The sequence below is a fragment of the Crocuta crocuta genome, unplaced genomic scaffold, assembly GCF_008692635.1.
Source record: "Crocuta crocuta isolate KB4526 unplaced genomic scaffold, BGI_CrCroc_1.0 scaffold2, whole genome shotgun sequence".
Lineage (NCBI taxonomy): Eukaryota > Metazoa > Chordata > Mammalia > Carnivora > Hyaenidae > Crocuta > Crocuta crocuta.
In genome coordinates this window covers 6,269,895-6,287,965 of record NW_027528640.1, presented here as the reverse complement: position 1 = coordinate 6,287,965, position 18,071 = coordinate 6,269,895, and the positions used below count along the sequence as shown (strand labels likewise).

The window sequence follows — 18,071 nt, the reverse complement described above, 5'->3', positions numbered from 1 at the left end:
GGCGGGAATGCGCCGGGACTCAGCCCGAGTCTCTGACGCGGCCGAACAGGACACCTGAGGGCTGACCCGTGCCCCGCCCCCCGCCCTGCCCCGTTGGCCTGCACTTTTGAAAGCGTCGTGTTTGAACCACCCACGGCCAGGGCACCTGAGGCGGATGTTCGAAACTGTAACTCCCCGGGCCCCGCCCCCGCGTGCCTCCCGGAGTCCCAGGCCCTTCTAGTTGGAGCCCGAAAATAGCACACAGCGAGGCACACGTGGACCCGAAAGAGGCTCTGTCCTCCAGGAAGTCTAATTTCCGAGTCTTTGGTGGTATCTGGACCTGGTCCGGCGGAGCTGACCTCAGCCAGACAGCAGCCCAGGATTGTGCTTGTTGATGCCAGAGGCTTAGAGAGCAGAGACATAGCGACCGTCATCACCTGGGCGCACCGAGTCACAGCCTGGCAGACTTACTGCATTATTAAGTATGAGCTAACCTGTTGTACGGAGCAAACCTGCTTTCTGTTCACCGCCAGCGCAAACTCTCCTCCCGTGTAATTGCATACTGCGATCAGCAGCTAGGTTTGTCCTTACTCAGAATCTTTGCTCCGAGAAAAAAAAAAAAGAAAAATCATACATCTGAATGAACCATAGTTCGTTTTCTCCGCTCGAACACCATTTTGTGCGCTAGTTGGGAAAAGAATAAAGATTGAAGAAGTCCTCTGGTGATCCGAATTGAAGGATATTGGGATCATGTTTTTGTAAGGTTGCTTTTCTTTCACAGACGTTACTGCATTGCTCCTGGTAAGCCCGCGTGCATCTTTACCTCTTTTCTCCCTGCATAAGGGGCTCTCTGGTTCAGAGAGGTGTACCTCTGAATGGTAGCCATGGAAGAAAATGGTGTAAAATGAACAGTAGACTCTAACTTGGGATGCTGCAAATTTTAAGACATTATGTAGCGGGAAGTCATCTTTTTACATGGACAGGTGTTCTTTTTTGTTATGCCATTTTGTAGGGTGTCAATATTTGTGGTCAGAATTTTGTTGAAATTAACATTTGGTAAACATCCATCTTTTCTTCGTGGACTTTCTAACCTTTGCATTAAAAAAAAGTTATGTATTTAATTTGAGAGGGGGGGGTGCATTCGAACTCGGGAGGGGCAGAGAGAGAGAAAGAGAATCCCAGGCAGGCCACACTGCCAGGACAGAGTTGGGCTCCGGGCTCCATCCCATCAACCTGAGATCATGACCTGAGCCAAAATCAAAAGTCAGATGCTTAACCCACTTAGCCATTCAGGTGCCCATAACTCTTACATTTTATAGGCTGAAATGCTTGATAATATTTCTAAGTCAGCAAGCATTTGTGCAGGGTGCATGTTGTATTTTGGTTAATATATGCACCTAATAATGTTTGCCTCTCATGTCTTATCTTTTGAATCCTCAGGAGGTAACAAGTCTTTTAAAAAAAAATGTGGTACCAACTCTTCCCAAAGGCATCAACCTTCCTAATGAAGTAATGTTTAGAGATCCTGTCTAACTACATACAGAACCACTGACACACTTTCTTTTACACTAAATTGTCCCCAGCTTGATTTTATTTTCCTTTTCTTTATTAAAAAATTTTTAATGTTTATTTATTTTTGAGAGACAGACACACACACAGAGCATGAGCAGGGGAGGGGTAGAGAGAAAGGGAGACACAGAATCCAAAGCAGGCTCCAGGCTCTGAGCTGTTAGCACAGAGCCCAACATGGGGCTCGAACTCATGGACCATGAGATCATATCCTGAGCCCAGTGGGACGGTTAACTGACTTAGCCACCCAGGTGTCTCAATTTTATTTGCCTTCTCATCCTCATTCCTCATCTGTGAATGTTATTGTGATTTATATATTTTTTAAACCCGTTCCAATCATTTTGATGTTATGATTAGATGACAAATGATAAATGTAAGCAGTGCCTTCATGGTGTAGTTAGGAAGAAGCCGGAGATAGTATAAAGAGGACAAAGACTATATAGAAGCTTTAGATCCAGTCTCCAAGCTTGGCACATCATTAAGTGAGTGACTTTGGGAAGTAACTTAACTCCTCTGAGCCTTAGTGTCCTTATTTGAAAATCAGTAATATTCGAACCTACATTGTGGGATTATTGTGAGAATCAGAGATGACATTTAAAATTCATATAAGAGGGTGCTACAAATAATATTTTTATCATTAATGTTACTGATACTATATGTTGTTATTCCTGCGCTAAGATGTAAAACTCTCTAAGAACTACAATGTATCAACTTATTTCTGAATGTTAAAGTGAATGGCTTTCACAAGACATACATAAAAGATTATTTCATAACTTTCTAATAATGAAAATATTCCCATTTTACTGCAAGTGGGTTTCTCATTCTTAAAGCAGTGAGTAATTTTGAGACGTTTTAAGTAGGCACCAGGGCCTGCTCACTGTTTCATGGCAGGGCGTGCCTTCATTCCCTGGCCAGTCTGTAAGTTGGCTGCTCTTTGAGATACTTGCCGCCCTTCCCTGGTCAGCCAGTACCCAGGAGTTTGCATGGTACAAAACATGGCTGCCCCTTGGCAAGGACCGTGGATGGCTTGCCTTCTCTCCTGGGACGTTGGGAGCATGATAGCAATGTATTTGACAAATCTACCACAGCACAAAGCGGAATGGAAAATTAATGGTTTGGGCTCCTTGAAGAGATGTGAGAACATGGAACCCAGAGCACAGAGAACTTGATTTAGACTGGAACAAGAGGAGACCTTATTTCTGGAGAGAAGATTGGAAGGATGGTTGCTCAAGTTGCTAAATTTTCTTGGTCTAGCAGGAGGAAATTGATGGATTTCAAGCCTGATGGCCTCAGGGTCTCAATGACATAGGAGGCAAGATGAAAAAGATGGGAGAATAGGATTTAGGCCTTTGGAATTTAGAAATGGCTTGGATTTACAACAGAGAGGAATGGGAAACACTAAAAGTTAGGTGGTCAGCTCTGGGAATCCAATGGAGAATGGAAGCCTTGAATTACTAGCAGTAGTGCAGTTTTTTCCAGAACATTACCTTTTGTGTCTATCAGAGCAGAAAAGAAAAAGAATTGAATTCTGTTGTTGTACCTTATTCTAATTTGTCTTAAGCAGAACTTTTCTGGGGCATCTGGGTGGCTCATTGGGTTAAGAATCTGACTCTTTTGATTGCGGCTCAGGTCATGATCTCAGTTCATGAGTTGGTTGATGAGTTCGAGCCCCACATCTGACTCTGTGCTGACAGCATGGAGCCTGCTTGAGATTCTCTTTATCCCCCCTCTGTGTCCCTCCCCACTCTCTCAATCTCTCTCTCAAAATAAATAATAAATAAATAATTGTAGACCTTTTCTAATCAACTCATTATATTAAAGAATATGGTATTTTTGCCAGATTATTCATAGGATTTCTAAAATGGTTGTTCTACTCTTAAAACTGCATGGTGTCAAAAATAGTATTTTAAATTACAGACATCTATAATACTTTTAAAATTGTTACTAAAGAAGATGGTTTTCTTGTGCAGAAACGATAAAGAAAGAAAACGGCGAAATGGTATGGGAGAAAGAGTAGGCTGGCTATGTAAGCATAGGAAATATCGATTAAAAAAATGGTTTCTGGGGGCACCTGGGTGGCTCAGTTGGTTAAGCATCTGACTCTTGGTGTTGGCTCAGGTCCTGATCTCATGGTTCATGAGTTTGAGCCTGCATCAGGCTCTGAGCTGAATGTGCAGAGCCTGCTTGGGATTCTCTCTCTCCCTCTCTCTCTGCCCCTTCTCCGCTTGTGTTGTCTCTGTCTCTCTCAAAATAAATAAACTTAAAAAACAATTTAAACCATGGTTTCTGAAGTTAGACTTTCTGGTTGTCAAATTCCAGCTCCATCACTTAATATCTGCGAAATCTTGAGCAAATTAAACCGTTGCCTCGATTTGTTTGCTTCTGCAAACTGAGGATAATACCTATGGCTTGGGGCTGTTAATAGGATCAAATGAGGCTGTTTCCATAAAGATTTGATCTACTTCCTGTCGCTAAATCAATATGTAATGTTTACTGAGCAGATTTAAAATACTTCTTTTTATCATTTCTCCTTTAACCAAGTAAACTGACAATGGCCGGTTTGTCATAGATATTTGTGGTCTTACAACTACATTTAGCAACTCACTTTGTGCCTATGCCAAGAAAGCTTTAACTCTAGTATCTTACTGCCCTGCTGTTTCACCTTTCCTCTCCTGGTCATTGATTTAGTGCTTACTTGTTTTTTATTGCAGTAGAAATAGCCACCAGGAGGGTCCATATGTATGGACATGGCCAGGGAGGCCCATGCTTCAACAGCAGTCTCTCCAATCTTGCTTGAATGTGGAAGTTCTCAGACTCCAGAGATAAACTACCTTTGCTTGAAAGGAACGATAGCATCATCACTGATAGCTAACCACCACACTGTCCCCCAGCATATCCAAGCTACGCTCAGTTGTTTAAAGTTGTGTTTCAGTTGATGAGTAGAAAACTTCACTGAACCAGGCAAATAATGGAGGTGACCTTCTGTCTTACATTCTCTATAATACTTTGCTATGGGAGTTATTTTGCAGGGAATAATGTTCCCCTCTAATGTCCTGACAAATCTTAGGACTTTTATCTTGGGAATTCTTCCTTCCCATCAAATGTTGGTTCTCAATTAACTGAACTATTTTAGAAACCAGATACAAGGTTTAAGTTGCCCATATTCTTTCTGCGGTTTGCTGCCTCATTTAATAGGAGGAAACCATAGCTATTCACTTCCTAGTCCTGGTCAACAATGATTTTCCTGGGGTGCCTGGGTAGCTCAGTTGGCTAAGCGTTCGACTTCGGCTCAGGTCATAATCTCATTATGGTTCGTGGGTTCGAGCCCTGCATGGGGCTCTGTGCTGACATCCAGCTCAGAGGCTGGAGCCATTTTTAGTTTTTGTGTCTCCCTCTCTCTCTGACCCTCACATGCTCTCTCTCTCTCTCTCTCTCTCAGAGAAATAAATAAAACATTAAAAACAAAATAACCAATGATTTTCCTGCACATGCCAGTACTGTTGCTCAGAGACATCGTTTCCTTGAGAAGTCCCCTCCAACGTATCTTGTTATTCATCACAGAGCTGAATAGTGTGTTCTAAATCCTGGTAAGATTTTCTCCTTTTCTTTGTATTGTTCAAGAACAAGCATAGACAAGAGCAATCATTTAAACATCTTATTTTTTTCCCAAAATGTTGGGTTTCCAACATGGGAAAATCTCTTTGAGTGATTAGATCTTAAAGATGATTGGTTAGCTGACTTAAACCCATTAGTATTTCCTTATTCCAAAGAATGGAGACTTTTCAGCTAAGTTTTTGTTAGTCCTTCTTTAATGCATGAATGGGTGTTTCACGTCGTCTCACTGGCCCAGGCACGAACCAATTGCTCAGGTTTCGTTTACTGTTTTCTTGTAACATGAACCCATATTTCTTGGGTTTGTTTGCTTGGCCTATCCTGTGGATCAGTAAGTGCTTCTAAGCTAGAAAAGCAGCATAGGCATCTCTGAACTCATGTACTTGGTGGCAGCGTCTGTAGTAAACAGGGTAATTGCTCCAACTGAACCAATCATTATGGTTGCGTAAACAACACCCCTCATTCCTCCACCTTTTTTGTCTTACATCTTGCACTGCCTTGTCTGATTCTGTGCTCCAGGACATAAAGCAGTTCCTGCTAAATCATTCGTTCGTTAATACCTTAGATGCAAGAGCCATGGTGAAAACCCTGTTGATTTTCGAATATTTATCCCTTACATTACATAGACTGTCAGCAATATTGTGAAAAGGGTGTGGGTATGGATGGACAAATGAAACAGAACAAACAGTGTGGGAAGATGAAATGGGGAAACAATATTGTTTTGCATTTCTGCAATGTAATTACCTTCCCAGCTCTCATGACATAGGCAGCACAGTATTTGTATCACATTGTAGATGTGGAAATCAAAACAAAGAAAGGCTAGGTGCCTTGTCTAAAGTCATCTCAGCTAATAAGTACTTATTAGAACCAGTTCTAGAATGTTTTAATGGAAAGAGAACCATCTTTGTGTTTCTTTTCCTGACACCTGCCCCATTCCTTACAAATGAACAGTGACCTCAGAAAGTATCATTTGCAGCTGGGGCTAAAAGTACAAATATTGCACATAATACTATAGCAGTTACTATTAGTAAACCACTCAGCATTTATTCTGCCTTTATTCTTGGAATCATTGTGTATGTATTCACCTTTAAGGAAGGTCACTCTGTCCCCACTGAAGGGAAAACTGCTGATTGGTTTAAACCAATCCTGGTAAACTATATTTTTCTTGCCAGTTTTGGTTTAAGAAAGAGCACGTTGAGCGCCTGGATGGCTCAGTCATTAGGTATCTGACTTCAGCTCAGATCATGATCTCACAGTTCGTGAGACTGAGTCCCTCATGGGGTGATCTTTGGGTGAGCTCATACCTTGCTTCCAGGTGTGCCCTGCTTCTGTCTCTCTCTCTTTCTCTCTCTCTGCCACTCATAGGATAGTCTCTCTCTTTGTTTCTCTCTCTTTCTCCCCCTCACTCACTTGTGCCCTCTCTCTCTCTCTGCCACTCATAGGATTGTCTCTCTCTCTACCCCCCCCCACTCACTTGTGCTCTCTCTCTCTCTCTCTCTCTGCCACTCATAGGATTGTCTCTCTGTCTGTGTCTCTCTCTCTCTCCCCCCCACTCACTTGTGTCCTCTCTCTCTCTCTCTCTAAAAAAGAAAAAAAAAGCATGTCACTCAATTCTAGTCACTGAGATATGAGGACCCATCTGCTGAGCAATATCTCAGAAAGTTGTTTTTTTTTTTTGTTCCAAAACAGACAAGTGATGAGGTGGTAAGCACTCATTATAGGAGCAGTGGATTGGAGATCCTAATGACTCAAAAGAATGTTGCAGTTGGCACAGGTAAATATTGTGGAAGGAAAGGAGATGGTATCGGTGAATGACATGCCTAAAATGGGTATTTCAAAGATGGTGGAGTCCTTGGTATTGATTAAATGAGACCGTTTAGAATATAAGATTAAGAAAACTTAGCCAAGGCAAGTTATGGAATACAAATCTTTTAGAATTTAGGAGGTACAAAGAAAGAAAGAAAAAAACAGAGGGGCCAAGAAATTTTGGCTCAAATATTTTTCCTCCTGGTTCCAAATTTTTATTCCTGCAAGATTTAAGCCCCTAGTAGATTCTCACCTTCGAAAAGTCTATGCACCTCTCCCTCTAGGGAACCCCTAGAAATCCCCAGCTCACTCAGCAACTATTCCATGAAACTTATTTTAAAAATTTTCTTTTACACCAACATTTTGTTTTTGATAGATTCAATTGATGGTTCGCAAAGATGAAAGAGATGGACAGCACAGAGATGCCAATAATTTTAAATATAATCTTAAAAAAATCTTCATTCTTAGAGAGAGAGAGAATGATGCACATAAACAAGAGACAACTGCTCTGGTCATTGTCACGTCCAAATGTGCCGACAAGACCTGCTGTAGCCATCTTGCAAGCAGACAGGAGCCAGCTTGAAGACAAAACCGACACAGCAAGGTGACACGGTCGAATGTGGACCTGAGTCCTTCATGCTGCTATGGAGCTGATGGAGTAGCCCTGGAGTGTACTTACTGTGGGCTTCCTGTTGTCTAAGGTAAGAACCATCTTTCCTGTTTAAACCAGTATTTCGTTATTCTCCATGGAATGTCTCCTAATTGTTATAAGTGCCTGTTAAACCCCATTAGTCCTTTAGGTTAAATGTCCCATTGTGCCTTTTGTGATCTTGCTGAAGTCACCTCTTAAGAGTAAAAGAAAATCAGAGATGTTGATTTTCTGATTCCATCTCCTTAGGCTGTGGGTCTCGCACTCAGAATGATCATGGTCTATGAAGCATGGGAAGTGCAGGGAAGAGTAGGAGGTATGTGGGCAGGATGAGATATCTGGTGGTGATCTGGGTCAGACAATGTGAAGTGTGAAGGCTAAGCAGGAGATACAATTGAAACTCAGAGAGACGTCATCTCTCCCAAGCACAACCCGAGAAAGCCAATCCTAAGGACTTAAGAGCCAAATCTATGGGGAGGTGGTGGAATCCCTATTATAGTACTGGCAACACTTAGATCCATGCATTTCACTCAGGGAGTGGAATCATTTTCATGGGATATCATCAGATGAATGTCGTGCTTGTTTCCATTAGAACCAGAGCCAGTTAATATGTTTCATGATGACATCTAAAAATGAGAGGCTTGGTTTCAGTTTTTCCTATAAATACCCAAGAGGCTCATGGCATTGCTCTGTCTCAGCCTGGTACAAGTCTTGAAAACTAGAGAATGACCTTAACTTTCAGTCTAGGTTGGTTCTCTCCCATGACTTTATATTTTATATGACAGAATAAGAGTAATATTTTGTTTATTATATGAGAGCTTTTCATGTAGATTAAACAGTAGATCTAACAGATAGGCTATTCTTTCTCTGATGGCATAGAGGTATTTAATTTTTACATTTTAGGCAGTTGAGGAAAAAATTAATTCCTGGATATGTTAAATTGAGTTTGAGGAGAAAAATAATATAAATAATAAAGATTAGAGCAGAAATAAGTGAAATAGAGAAAGCAAAAACTGTAGAATCGATGAAACCAAAAAACTGGTTCCTTGGAAAGATCAACAAATTGACAAATCTCTAGTTAGATTAAGAAAAAAAAGAGAATACTTCAATTACTAAAATCAGAAGTTAGAGAGGAGATGTTATTATTGACTACAGCAATAAAAAGCATTATAGGATAATACTATGAATAGCTGTATACCAAATAAATTGTATATCCTGGAGGAAATGGACAAATCCCTAGAAATGCTCAAACTACCAAAACGGAGTCAAGAAGAAATAGAAAATCTGAAAAGACCTTTAAGAAGAAGATTGGGTCAACAGTTGAAAATCCCCTAACAAAAAACAAAAACAAAAACAAAACAAAACAAAATGAAAACATCTCCCAACAAAGAAAGGCCTTCTATTAAATGAAGAAGAAAAAAAATACTTTTCAACTCCTTGCATGAGGCCAGCACTACTCTGATATCAAAGCTTGACAAGACCCTACAAGAAAAGAAAACTACAGGCCAATATACTTTACAAATGTAGACACCAAAATCCTCACCAGATGCCAGCAAATAGAATTCCACAGCATATAAAAATGATTATACACCATGGCCATGGGGGATTTATCCCAGAAAGGCAACAGTGGTTCTGCATACAAAATCAATCACTACATTGATAGAATGAAGTTGGGGAGAACCACATGGTCATCTCAATCGATATTCACAAAGCACTTGATAACATCCAACATCCCTTCATGATCTAAAGAATATTCAGTAAACTAGGAATAGAAGAGAATCTTCTCAGCATGATAAAGCCTATATATAAAAAGGCCACAGCTAACATTATACTCAATAGGAAAGGATAGAAAGCTTTAAAAAAATTTTTTTTCTAATTTCTGAGAGAGAGACACACACAGCATGAGCAGGGGAGGGTCAGAGAGAGAGGCAGACAAAGAATCCAAAGCAGGTTCCAGGCTCTGAGCTAGCTGTCAGAACAGAGCCCGATGTGGGGCTAGAACCCACAAACCATGCCATCATGACATGAGCCAAAGTCAGACCCCCAACTGACCAAGCCATCTGGGTGCCCCGATAGAAAGTTTTCCCCCTAATGCCAGGAACAAGACAGGGATGCCTGTTTTTGCCATTTCTGTTCAACATAGTGTTCGCAGATCCAGAGCAATTAGACAGAAAAAAGAAAGAAAGTACACCGAAATTGGGAAGGAAGAAGTAAAACTGTCTGTACCACAGACTACCTAAACATAGAAAACATTAAGAATTCATACATACATACATACTCCCCCACATACTCCTTTTAGAGCTAATTAATGAATTCAGTAATATTGAAGGATATAAAATTACACAAAAATCAACTGAATTTTTATATACTAGCAATGAAAAATCTGAAAAGGAAATTAAGAAGACAATAGCATTTGCAATAACATCCAAAAGAATAAAATACTTAGAAATAAATTTAACCAATGAGAGGCACAAAACTTTTATACTGAAAAGTGTAAGACATTGCTCACAGAATTAGAGAGACTGTTGGAGCTAAGATGGCAAAGTAGCATGGAGCCCCTGAGTTTGTCTTGTCCCTGAAACCCAGTTAGATCAGTACCAAACCACTTTGAACACCTAGGAAATTGATCTGAGGATTAACACCGCAGTCTGCATAACTTGAGCCTCAGAACGCTGCAAGTATGCAGTGTGAAGAAGTGAGCTGGGGAAGACAAAAGTCATGGAAGGTAGGGAGCTGTTTTCACAGAGACAGAACAGAGAGAGAAAAAGAAAAGAGCAGCGTGCAGTCCATTGGGATCGTGCAAGAAAAGCACTCCTCCTAAAAGTAGCTGGAGAGAAAGAGAGAAGGGGTGAAACCACTCACAGGGGACCAAATAAGAAATCTGTTCCCCAAAACTGATTGGAAGAAAGGAGAGGGTTTCAATAGCACCAGGATTCTGTGAACAGTGAGTACAGTCTGAAGTTTTCAAGCTCAGTGCCTGTCAGTGCCCTGGTGAGGAAGTACAGTGAATCTCCAGGAGCAAACAGCAGAGTCTGAGGGTCCATGTCTCAGATGGTGGGGAGTGGATGGAAGCCCAGGACAAAGGAGGGGTGTTTAATCGTGGGTCGGTGAGACCATGAAGTTCCTGCATCGAAGGCGAGGGAGCTGGGTGAATCCGTTTCCACCTTTCCAGCTCATGCACATGAACGCCACACTGATCTGCCCCTTAAGCTAAGCAACTTCACCTAGTGGAGATCAGAGGTGTTACACCAAGTCCTGCCCAACTGCGCCCTCTAAGCACATCCCCCAGAATACCAGCATAAGTCACTCTACCTGCTTAGTATACAGACCATAGAGTGCTTCATAGTTTCAGTTCTAGGAGAAACTGGATGTAACTTCATTTGAGTTTCATTTTGTTTGCTGGTTCACTTGTTTGTTTCCTTTGCTTTTCTTTTTGGTTAAATTGTTTTCTTTTTCTTTCTTAGCTATAAAAAGATAATTTTTTTAATTAAAAAATTTTTTATTGTATTTCATTTTATTTTATTCTACTTTATTATACACTTTTTTAAAAAAATTAAACTTTTTCTTATCTTTTTCCCCCTTTCCTCTCTTTCCCTTTTATCTCTATTCTATCAAGCTTCTTTCAACAAGCAGACCAAATCACACCTAGGATCTCGCTTCCTTTGATTTTTTGTTTTGTTTTTAATTTTAAAATTTTAATTTTATTAATTTTTTTTCTTCCTCCAAAATGATAAAATGAAGGAATTCACACCAAAAGGACAGGAAGAAATGACAGCCAGGGACTTAATCAACACAGTAAGAAAGCAGGTCTAGGACTTAGAACCATAATAATAAGAATAAGAATACTAGCTGGGGTTCAAAAAAGCACAGAAGACACCAGAGAATCCCTCTCTTCGGGGATAAAATCTAGGCAGGCAGAAATTAAAAAGGCTATAATCAAATGCAATATCAAATGGATGCCACGATGGCAAGGATGAATTAAGCAGAGCAGCAAATTAGTGATATAGAAGGAAAATTATGGAGACGGAGCAGAAGAAAAATGGAAAGAAAACCAAGAGATCATGATACAAGACTTAGAGAACTCAGTGACTTATTAAAAATGAATAACATCTGAATCAAAGGAGTTACAGAAGATGAAGGGAGAGAAAAGAGGACAGAGCTTTATGTGAGCAAAGTATAGCAGAAAACTTTTCTAGTCTCGAGAAGAACACAGACATCAAGATCCAAGAAGCACAGAGAACTCCCATTAGATTCAACAAAAACCATCACCAATGTATATCATAGTCATATTCACAAAATACACAGAGAAAGAAATAATTCTGAAAGCAGCAAGGGAAAAATAGTTCTTAACCTATAAGGCAAGACTGATCAGGTTTACAGCAGACCTGTCTGCAGAAACTTAGCAGGCTAGAAAGGAGTGGCAGGATATATTCAACATGTTGAATTAGAAAAATATGCAGCCAAGAGTTCTTTATCCAGCAAGACTGCCATTCAAAATAGAAGGGGAGATAAAGAGTTTCCCAGACAAAAACTAAAGGAGTTTGTGACTGCTAAACCAGCCCTGCAAGAAATTTTAAGGGGGACTCTTTGGAGAAAAGAGAAAACAAAATAAGAAAGACCAAGAGCAATAAAGACTAGAAAGGACCAGAGAACATCACCAGACACACCCACCTCTACAGGCAACACAATGGTACTAATTTCATATCTTTGAGTCCTTACTCTAAATGTAAGTGGACTAAATGCTCCAATCCAAAGACATAGGGTGTCAGAATGGGTAAAAAAAAAATCAAGTCCCATCTATATGCTGCTTAAAGAGACTCATTTTAGACCTGAAGAGACCTGCAGATTGAAAGTAAGGGGATGAAGAACCATCTGTCATGCCAATGGTTGTCAAAAGAAAGCTGGAGTAGCCATACTTATATCAGACAAACTAGATTTTAAAATACTGTAACAATCAATGAAGAAGGGCATTATATCATAATTAAGGGCTCTATCCACCAAGAAGTTTGATCTAACAGTTGTAAATATTTATCCTGCCTGTGTGAGAGCACACAAATACATAAATCATATATATTTATTATATATTGATAATGATACCATAATACTAGGAGACTTGAACACCCCACATACAGCAATGGATGGATCATGTAAGCAGAAAATAAACAAGGAAACAATGGCTTTGAATGACACACTGAACTGGATGGACTTAGCACATATATTCAGAACATTTTGTCCTAAAGCAGTGCACATGGAACATTTTCCAGAATAGATCATATATTGGGTCACAAATCAGTTCTCAACAAGTACAAAATGATCAAGATGATACCTTGCATATTTTCAGGCCAGAACCCAGAAATGGACCCACAAACATATGGCCAACTAATGTTTGATAAGGCAGAAAAGAATATCCAATGGAAAAAAGACAATCTCTTCAGCAAATGGTGTTGGGAGAAATGGACATTGATATGCAGAAGAATGAATCTGTACCACTTTTTTACACTATACACAAAAATAAACTCAAAATGGATGAAAGGCTAAATTGAAGACAGAAAACCATCAAAATCCTAGAGGAGAAAACAGGCAACAACCTCTTTGACCTCGGCAACAGCAACCTCTTACTTGATATATCTCCAGAGGCAAGAGAAACAAAAACAAAAAACGAACTGTTGTGACCTCATCAATATAAAAAGCTTCTGCACAGCCAAGGAAACAGCCAACAAAACTAAAAGGCAACTGATGGAATGGGAAAAGATATTTGCAAATGACATATCACATAAAGGGTTAGGTTCTAAAATCTATAAGGAATTTATCAAACTAAACACCCCAAAAGCAAATAATTCAGTGAAGAAATGGGCAAAAGACATGAAGAAACACTTTTCCAAAGAAGACATCCAGATGACCAACAGACACATGAAAAGATGTTCAGCATCACTCATCGTCAGGGAAATACAAATCAAAACCACAATGAGTTTTGTTGCCTGTCAGTACGGCAACAACTCAGGCAACAATAGATATTAGCCAGAATGTGGAGAAAGAGGAACCCTTTTGCACTGTTGATGGGAATGCAAACTGGTGCAGCCACTCTGGAAAAGTCTGGAGGTTCCTCAAAAAATTAAAAATGGAACTGTGCTACAACCCAGCAATTGTGCTTCTAGGTATTTATCCAAGGGATACACGAGTGCTGTTTTGAAGGGGCATCTGCATCCCAATTTTTATAGCAGCACTATTGACAATAGCCAAAGTATGGAAAGAGCCCCAATGTCCATCAACAGTTGAATGTATATAGAAGACATGGTACACACACACACACACACACACACACACACACTGGAATATTACCTGGTGATTAAAAAGAATGAAATTTGCCCTTTGCAACAACATGAGTGGAACTAGAGTGTATTATGCTAAGCGAAATTAATTAGAGAAAGGCAAATATGTGATTTCACTCATATGAGGACTTTCAGAAACAAAACAGAAGAACATAGGGGAAGGGATGCAAAAATAAGATAAAAACAGAGAGGGAGACAAACCATAAGAAGCTGTTAAATACAGAGAACAAACAGGTTTTCTGGTGGGGTCTGATGGGCTGATGGACATCAGGGAGGGCACTTGTTGGGATGAGCATCGGATGTTGTATGTAAGTGATGAATCGCTAAATTCTATTCCTGAAATCATTATTATTACACTGTATGGTAACTAACTTGGATTTAATTTTTTTAAATGAAGTAAAAAAAAAGAATTAGAGATATCTAAATAAATGGAAAGGCATCCTCTGTTCATGGATTGGAAGTCTTCGTATTGTTAAGATGACAGAACTACTCAGGGTGATATGCATGTTTGGTGCAGTCACTATCAAAGTCTCAACAATGCTTTTGCAGAAATGGAGCCGCTCATCCTAAATTCTGGGTCAAGGGACCCAGAATAGCCAAAACAATCTGAAAAAGAACAGAGTTATAGCACTCACACTTTGTGGTATCAACACTTACTATAAAGCTACAATATTCCAAACAGTGTGATACTGGCAGAAGGAAGACATACAAACCAATGGACTTGAGAGAATTGAGAACTCAGAAATAGCCCTCACATTTATGATCAGTTGATTTTTCAAGAAAGTTGCCGAGACCATTCAGTGAGGAAAAAGACCGTCTTTTACCAAATGATGCTGGGATATCTACATTCAGAAGTTTGAAGTTGGACCGTTTGCACCATCTACAAATATGAACTCAAAGTGGATCAAAGACCTAATTTTAAAAGCTATACAATTTAAAAATTAAACACTTTAAAATTCTTAGGAAAAAAACATAGGAAAAAGCCTTTATGAATTTAGGTTTGGCATTGGTTTCTTAAATAGGAAACCAAAATCATGAGTGACAAACAACAAATAATTTGGACTTCATCCAAATTAAACACTGTTGTATAAAGACAGCACTATTAAGAGAATAAAAAGATAACCCATAGGATTGGAGAAAATAGTTGCAAATCATATACTGATAAGGGACAAATATCTAAAATATGTAGAGAATTCTCTAACTCAACAACAAGAATACAAAGACTTAATTTTTTAAACCTTAAAGGACTTGAATAGACATTTCCTTCCCCAAAGATATACAAATGGTCAAAAGCATGTGAAAAGATGCAAATCAAAACCACAGTGAGATATCACTTCACACCTATTAGGATGGCTAAAATTAAAAGAAACAAACCAACCAGTGTTGGTTAAAATGTGGAGAAAGTAGAGTTCTAGTCCATTGCTTGTGGGAATGTAAAATGGAACAACTACCCCAGAAGACAGTCAGCAATTCCTCCAAAAGTTAAACACAGAATTACCTTGTCATCCAGCATTTCCATTCCTAGGTATGTACCCAGAATCAAGAGCTCAAACTGATACTTACAGAGCAATATTCATAGCAGCATTAGTCATACTAGACAAAATGGGGAAACAACCCAACTGTCATGATCAGATAGTTGGGTAAACAAATGAGGCATTGCACATCCAAGAGAACGTTATTCAGCAGTAAAGGGAATGAAGTACTTACACATGCCACAACATGGTTGGACCTTTAAGACATTATGGTAAATAAAACAAACTAGACAGAAAAGGACAACTATCATAATGTACCACTTAAATATCTAAAAGAGGCAAATTCATAAAGACAGAATGTAGATTCAAGATTTCCAGGGGCTGGGAGGAGGGGGAATGGCAGTTAGTGTTTAATGGGCACAGGGTTTCTGTTTGGGGCGATGAGAGGGTTTTAGAAGTAGATAGTGGTGATCGTTACACAACATTGTAAATAATAATAATAACACCATTAAATTGTACACTTAAAGTGGTTAAAAGACAAACTTTATGTCATATGTATACATATATATAATCACAGTAAAAAAGTTTGTCTTGCAAGTTGGTGAGTACATTGGGAGCACGGGATAATTCACTCAGAGCATAAATATCATAATACCTGTCTGCTTCTCAATTTAGCATGCTTACCCAGAATACACATTTGCCGTGAAATTGCAGTATGCTATTCTATCAAAACATTGATAATTAACCAAAATAGAAAAACATGTATTGAATCAGAAATAGCATTATTTTTATCAACTGGTTATACCTAAAGAAAAGCAGATTTTGTTAGTGAAAAATGAGAAAAGAGGAAGTTTTTTGTAGATTCTGGGGAATCTTCAGGGCAGTTTCCAGGAGTTTAAATGGCCTGAGTATTTTGAATGACTGTGATAGGCTAACTTATGTGATAGGCCCCAATTATGTCCACATGCAAATCCCCAGAACCTGTGAATATGTTAGCGTACCTGGCAAGAGATACTTTGCAGATATGATTAAGTTAAGGATCTTGAACAGGGAAGATTATCCTGAATTATCTGGTGTAACCAAGTACTCACAAGGGTCCTTCTAAGGGGAGGCGAGAGGGTCAGAGTGAAGAAAGCTGAGGTGAGATGGCAGGCAGTTGTGGGGGAGAAGGTGATGTGATGGCAGACACAGTGGCCAGAGTGATGCGGGGCCACATGCCAAGGAATGTGGGCAGCTTCTAGAAGCTGGCCAGAACAGACCAGGAAGTGGATCCTCCCTCTGGAGCCTCCACAAGGAAAGCTGCCCTGAGAACCCACTTCTGATCCCTAGACCTGTATGATAATAAACCTGTTGTGATTTTAAGCCCCTAGGTGTGCCATAATTTGTTGCAGCAGCGACACGATTTGTGCAACGACAGATTTTACTTCCAGAGTCATTGTTACATTTTCGAGGAACAGTTTTATCACAAGCACTATTACCCAGTTAAGATGATGGGTTTGGGAAGGACTGTTACCCTTGTTGAAGATAGTCCTGGCGATAATACTACCATCTACAGTGCATTTGCCAACAAAGTGTTGTGCTAAAAGCTTTGCATACTTTATTTTAAAGTCCTTATCACCTGTTCAGGAAGGTACCATTATCTCCTTTTACAGGTGAGAAAAGAGGCTCTCCAAGGTCAAATAATTTATTTAAGATCATACAGTAATGGTGTAACTGAGCATGTGCTGAAAGAGAATAGACAGAGGCTAAGCTTTTTCTGTTTGTTGTGTAGATTGAAGGCAGTTATTACCAGTAAGAGAATGGAAGTCTGGGAGAACAGAAAGAAAATGGAAAGAGATGTTGGGTTGGGCAGTTCTATGGATTCATGATAGTCTGGCTGTGGCTCACATGGGAAGATTAGATTAGGAAAGCAGAAGCAACCAGCCCTCTGTTGGGCATTTGAAAGTCAAATATTCACACGCCTTAGATGTTCTCCAAAGAAAGATCCATTTTCTTACAATTTCTAGAAAAACTACATAATGACATTGCTACATGGTACATCAGGCACAGTATTTGTTGAAGCTTTTCCTAATTGTTGCTGTTCATGTAATTGGAATCTATGTATGTATATATATGTATATATATACACATATGTTTGGCAAACAAGTGTTCTCTAGAAAATCTAGAGAACATTTTTTGTTTTTGTTTTGTTTTAATATAATTTATTGTCAAATTGGCTAACATACAGTGTGTAAAGTGTGCTCTTGATTTTTGGGGTAGATTCCCGTGGTTCATTGCTTGCAAATAATACCCAGTGCTCATCCCAACAAATACCTTCCTCAATGTCCATCACCTCTTTTACCCTCTCCCCCGCTCACCCCACCAACCCTCAGATTGTTCTCTGTATTTAAGAGTCTCTTATGGTTTGCCTCCCTCCCGGTTTGTAACTTTGTTTTTCTCTTCCTTTCCCCCGATCTTCTGTTAAGTTTCTCAAGATCCACATATGAGTGGAAGCATAGGTTTTCTCTGACTTATTTCACTTAGCATAAGATCTTCCTGTTCCATCCACATTGCTGCAAATGGCATGATTTCATTTCTTTCTTGCCAAGTAGTATTCCATTGTACATATAAACTACATCTCCTTAACTGACTGAGCCACCCAGCTGCCCCTGTATT

At 39.5% G+C, this 18,071-nt stretch overlaps 1 long non-coding RNA gene across 1 annotated transcript in view; it reads left to right on the top strand.

The window, feature by feature from the left end:
• Positions 1-6,877: 6,877 nt before the first annotated feature.
• Positions 6,878-18,071, top strand: part of LOC144224296 (uncharacterized) — a 110,160-nt gene continuing 98,966 nt past the window's right edge. Inside the window, exons 1-2 of the long non-coding RNA XR_013333006.1 lie at positions 6,878-6,934; positions 7,343-7,667. This is a non-coding gene — a long non-coding RNA (uncharacterized LOC144224296). The remainder of the gene's footprint in view (positions 6,935-7,342; positions 7,668-18,071) is intronic.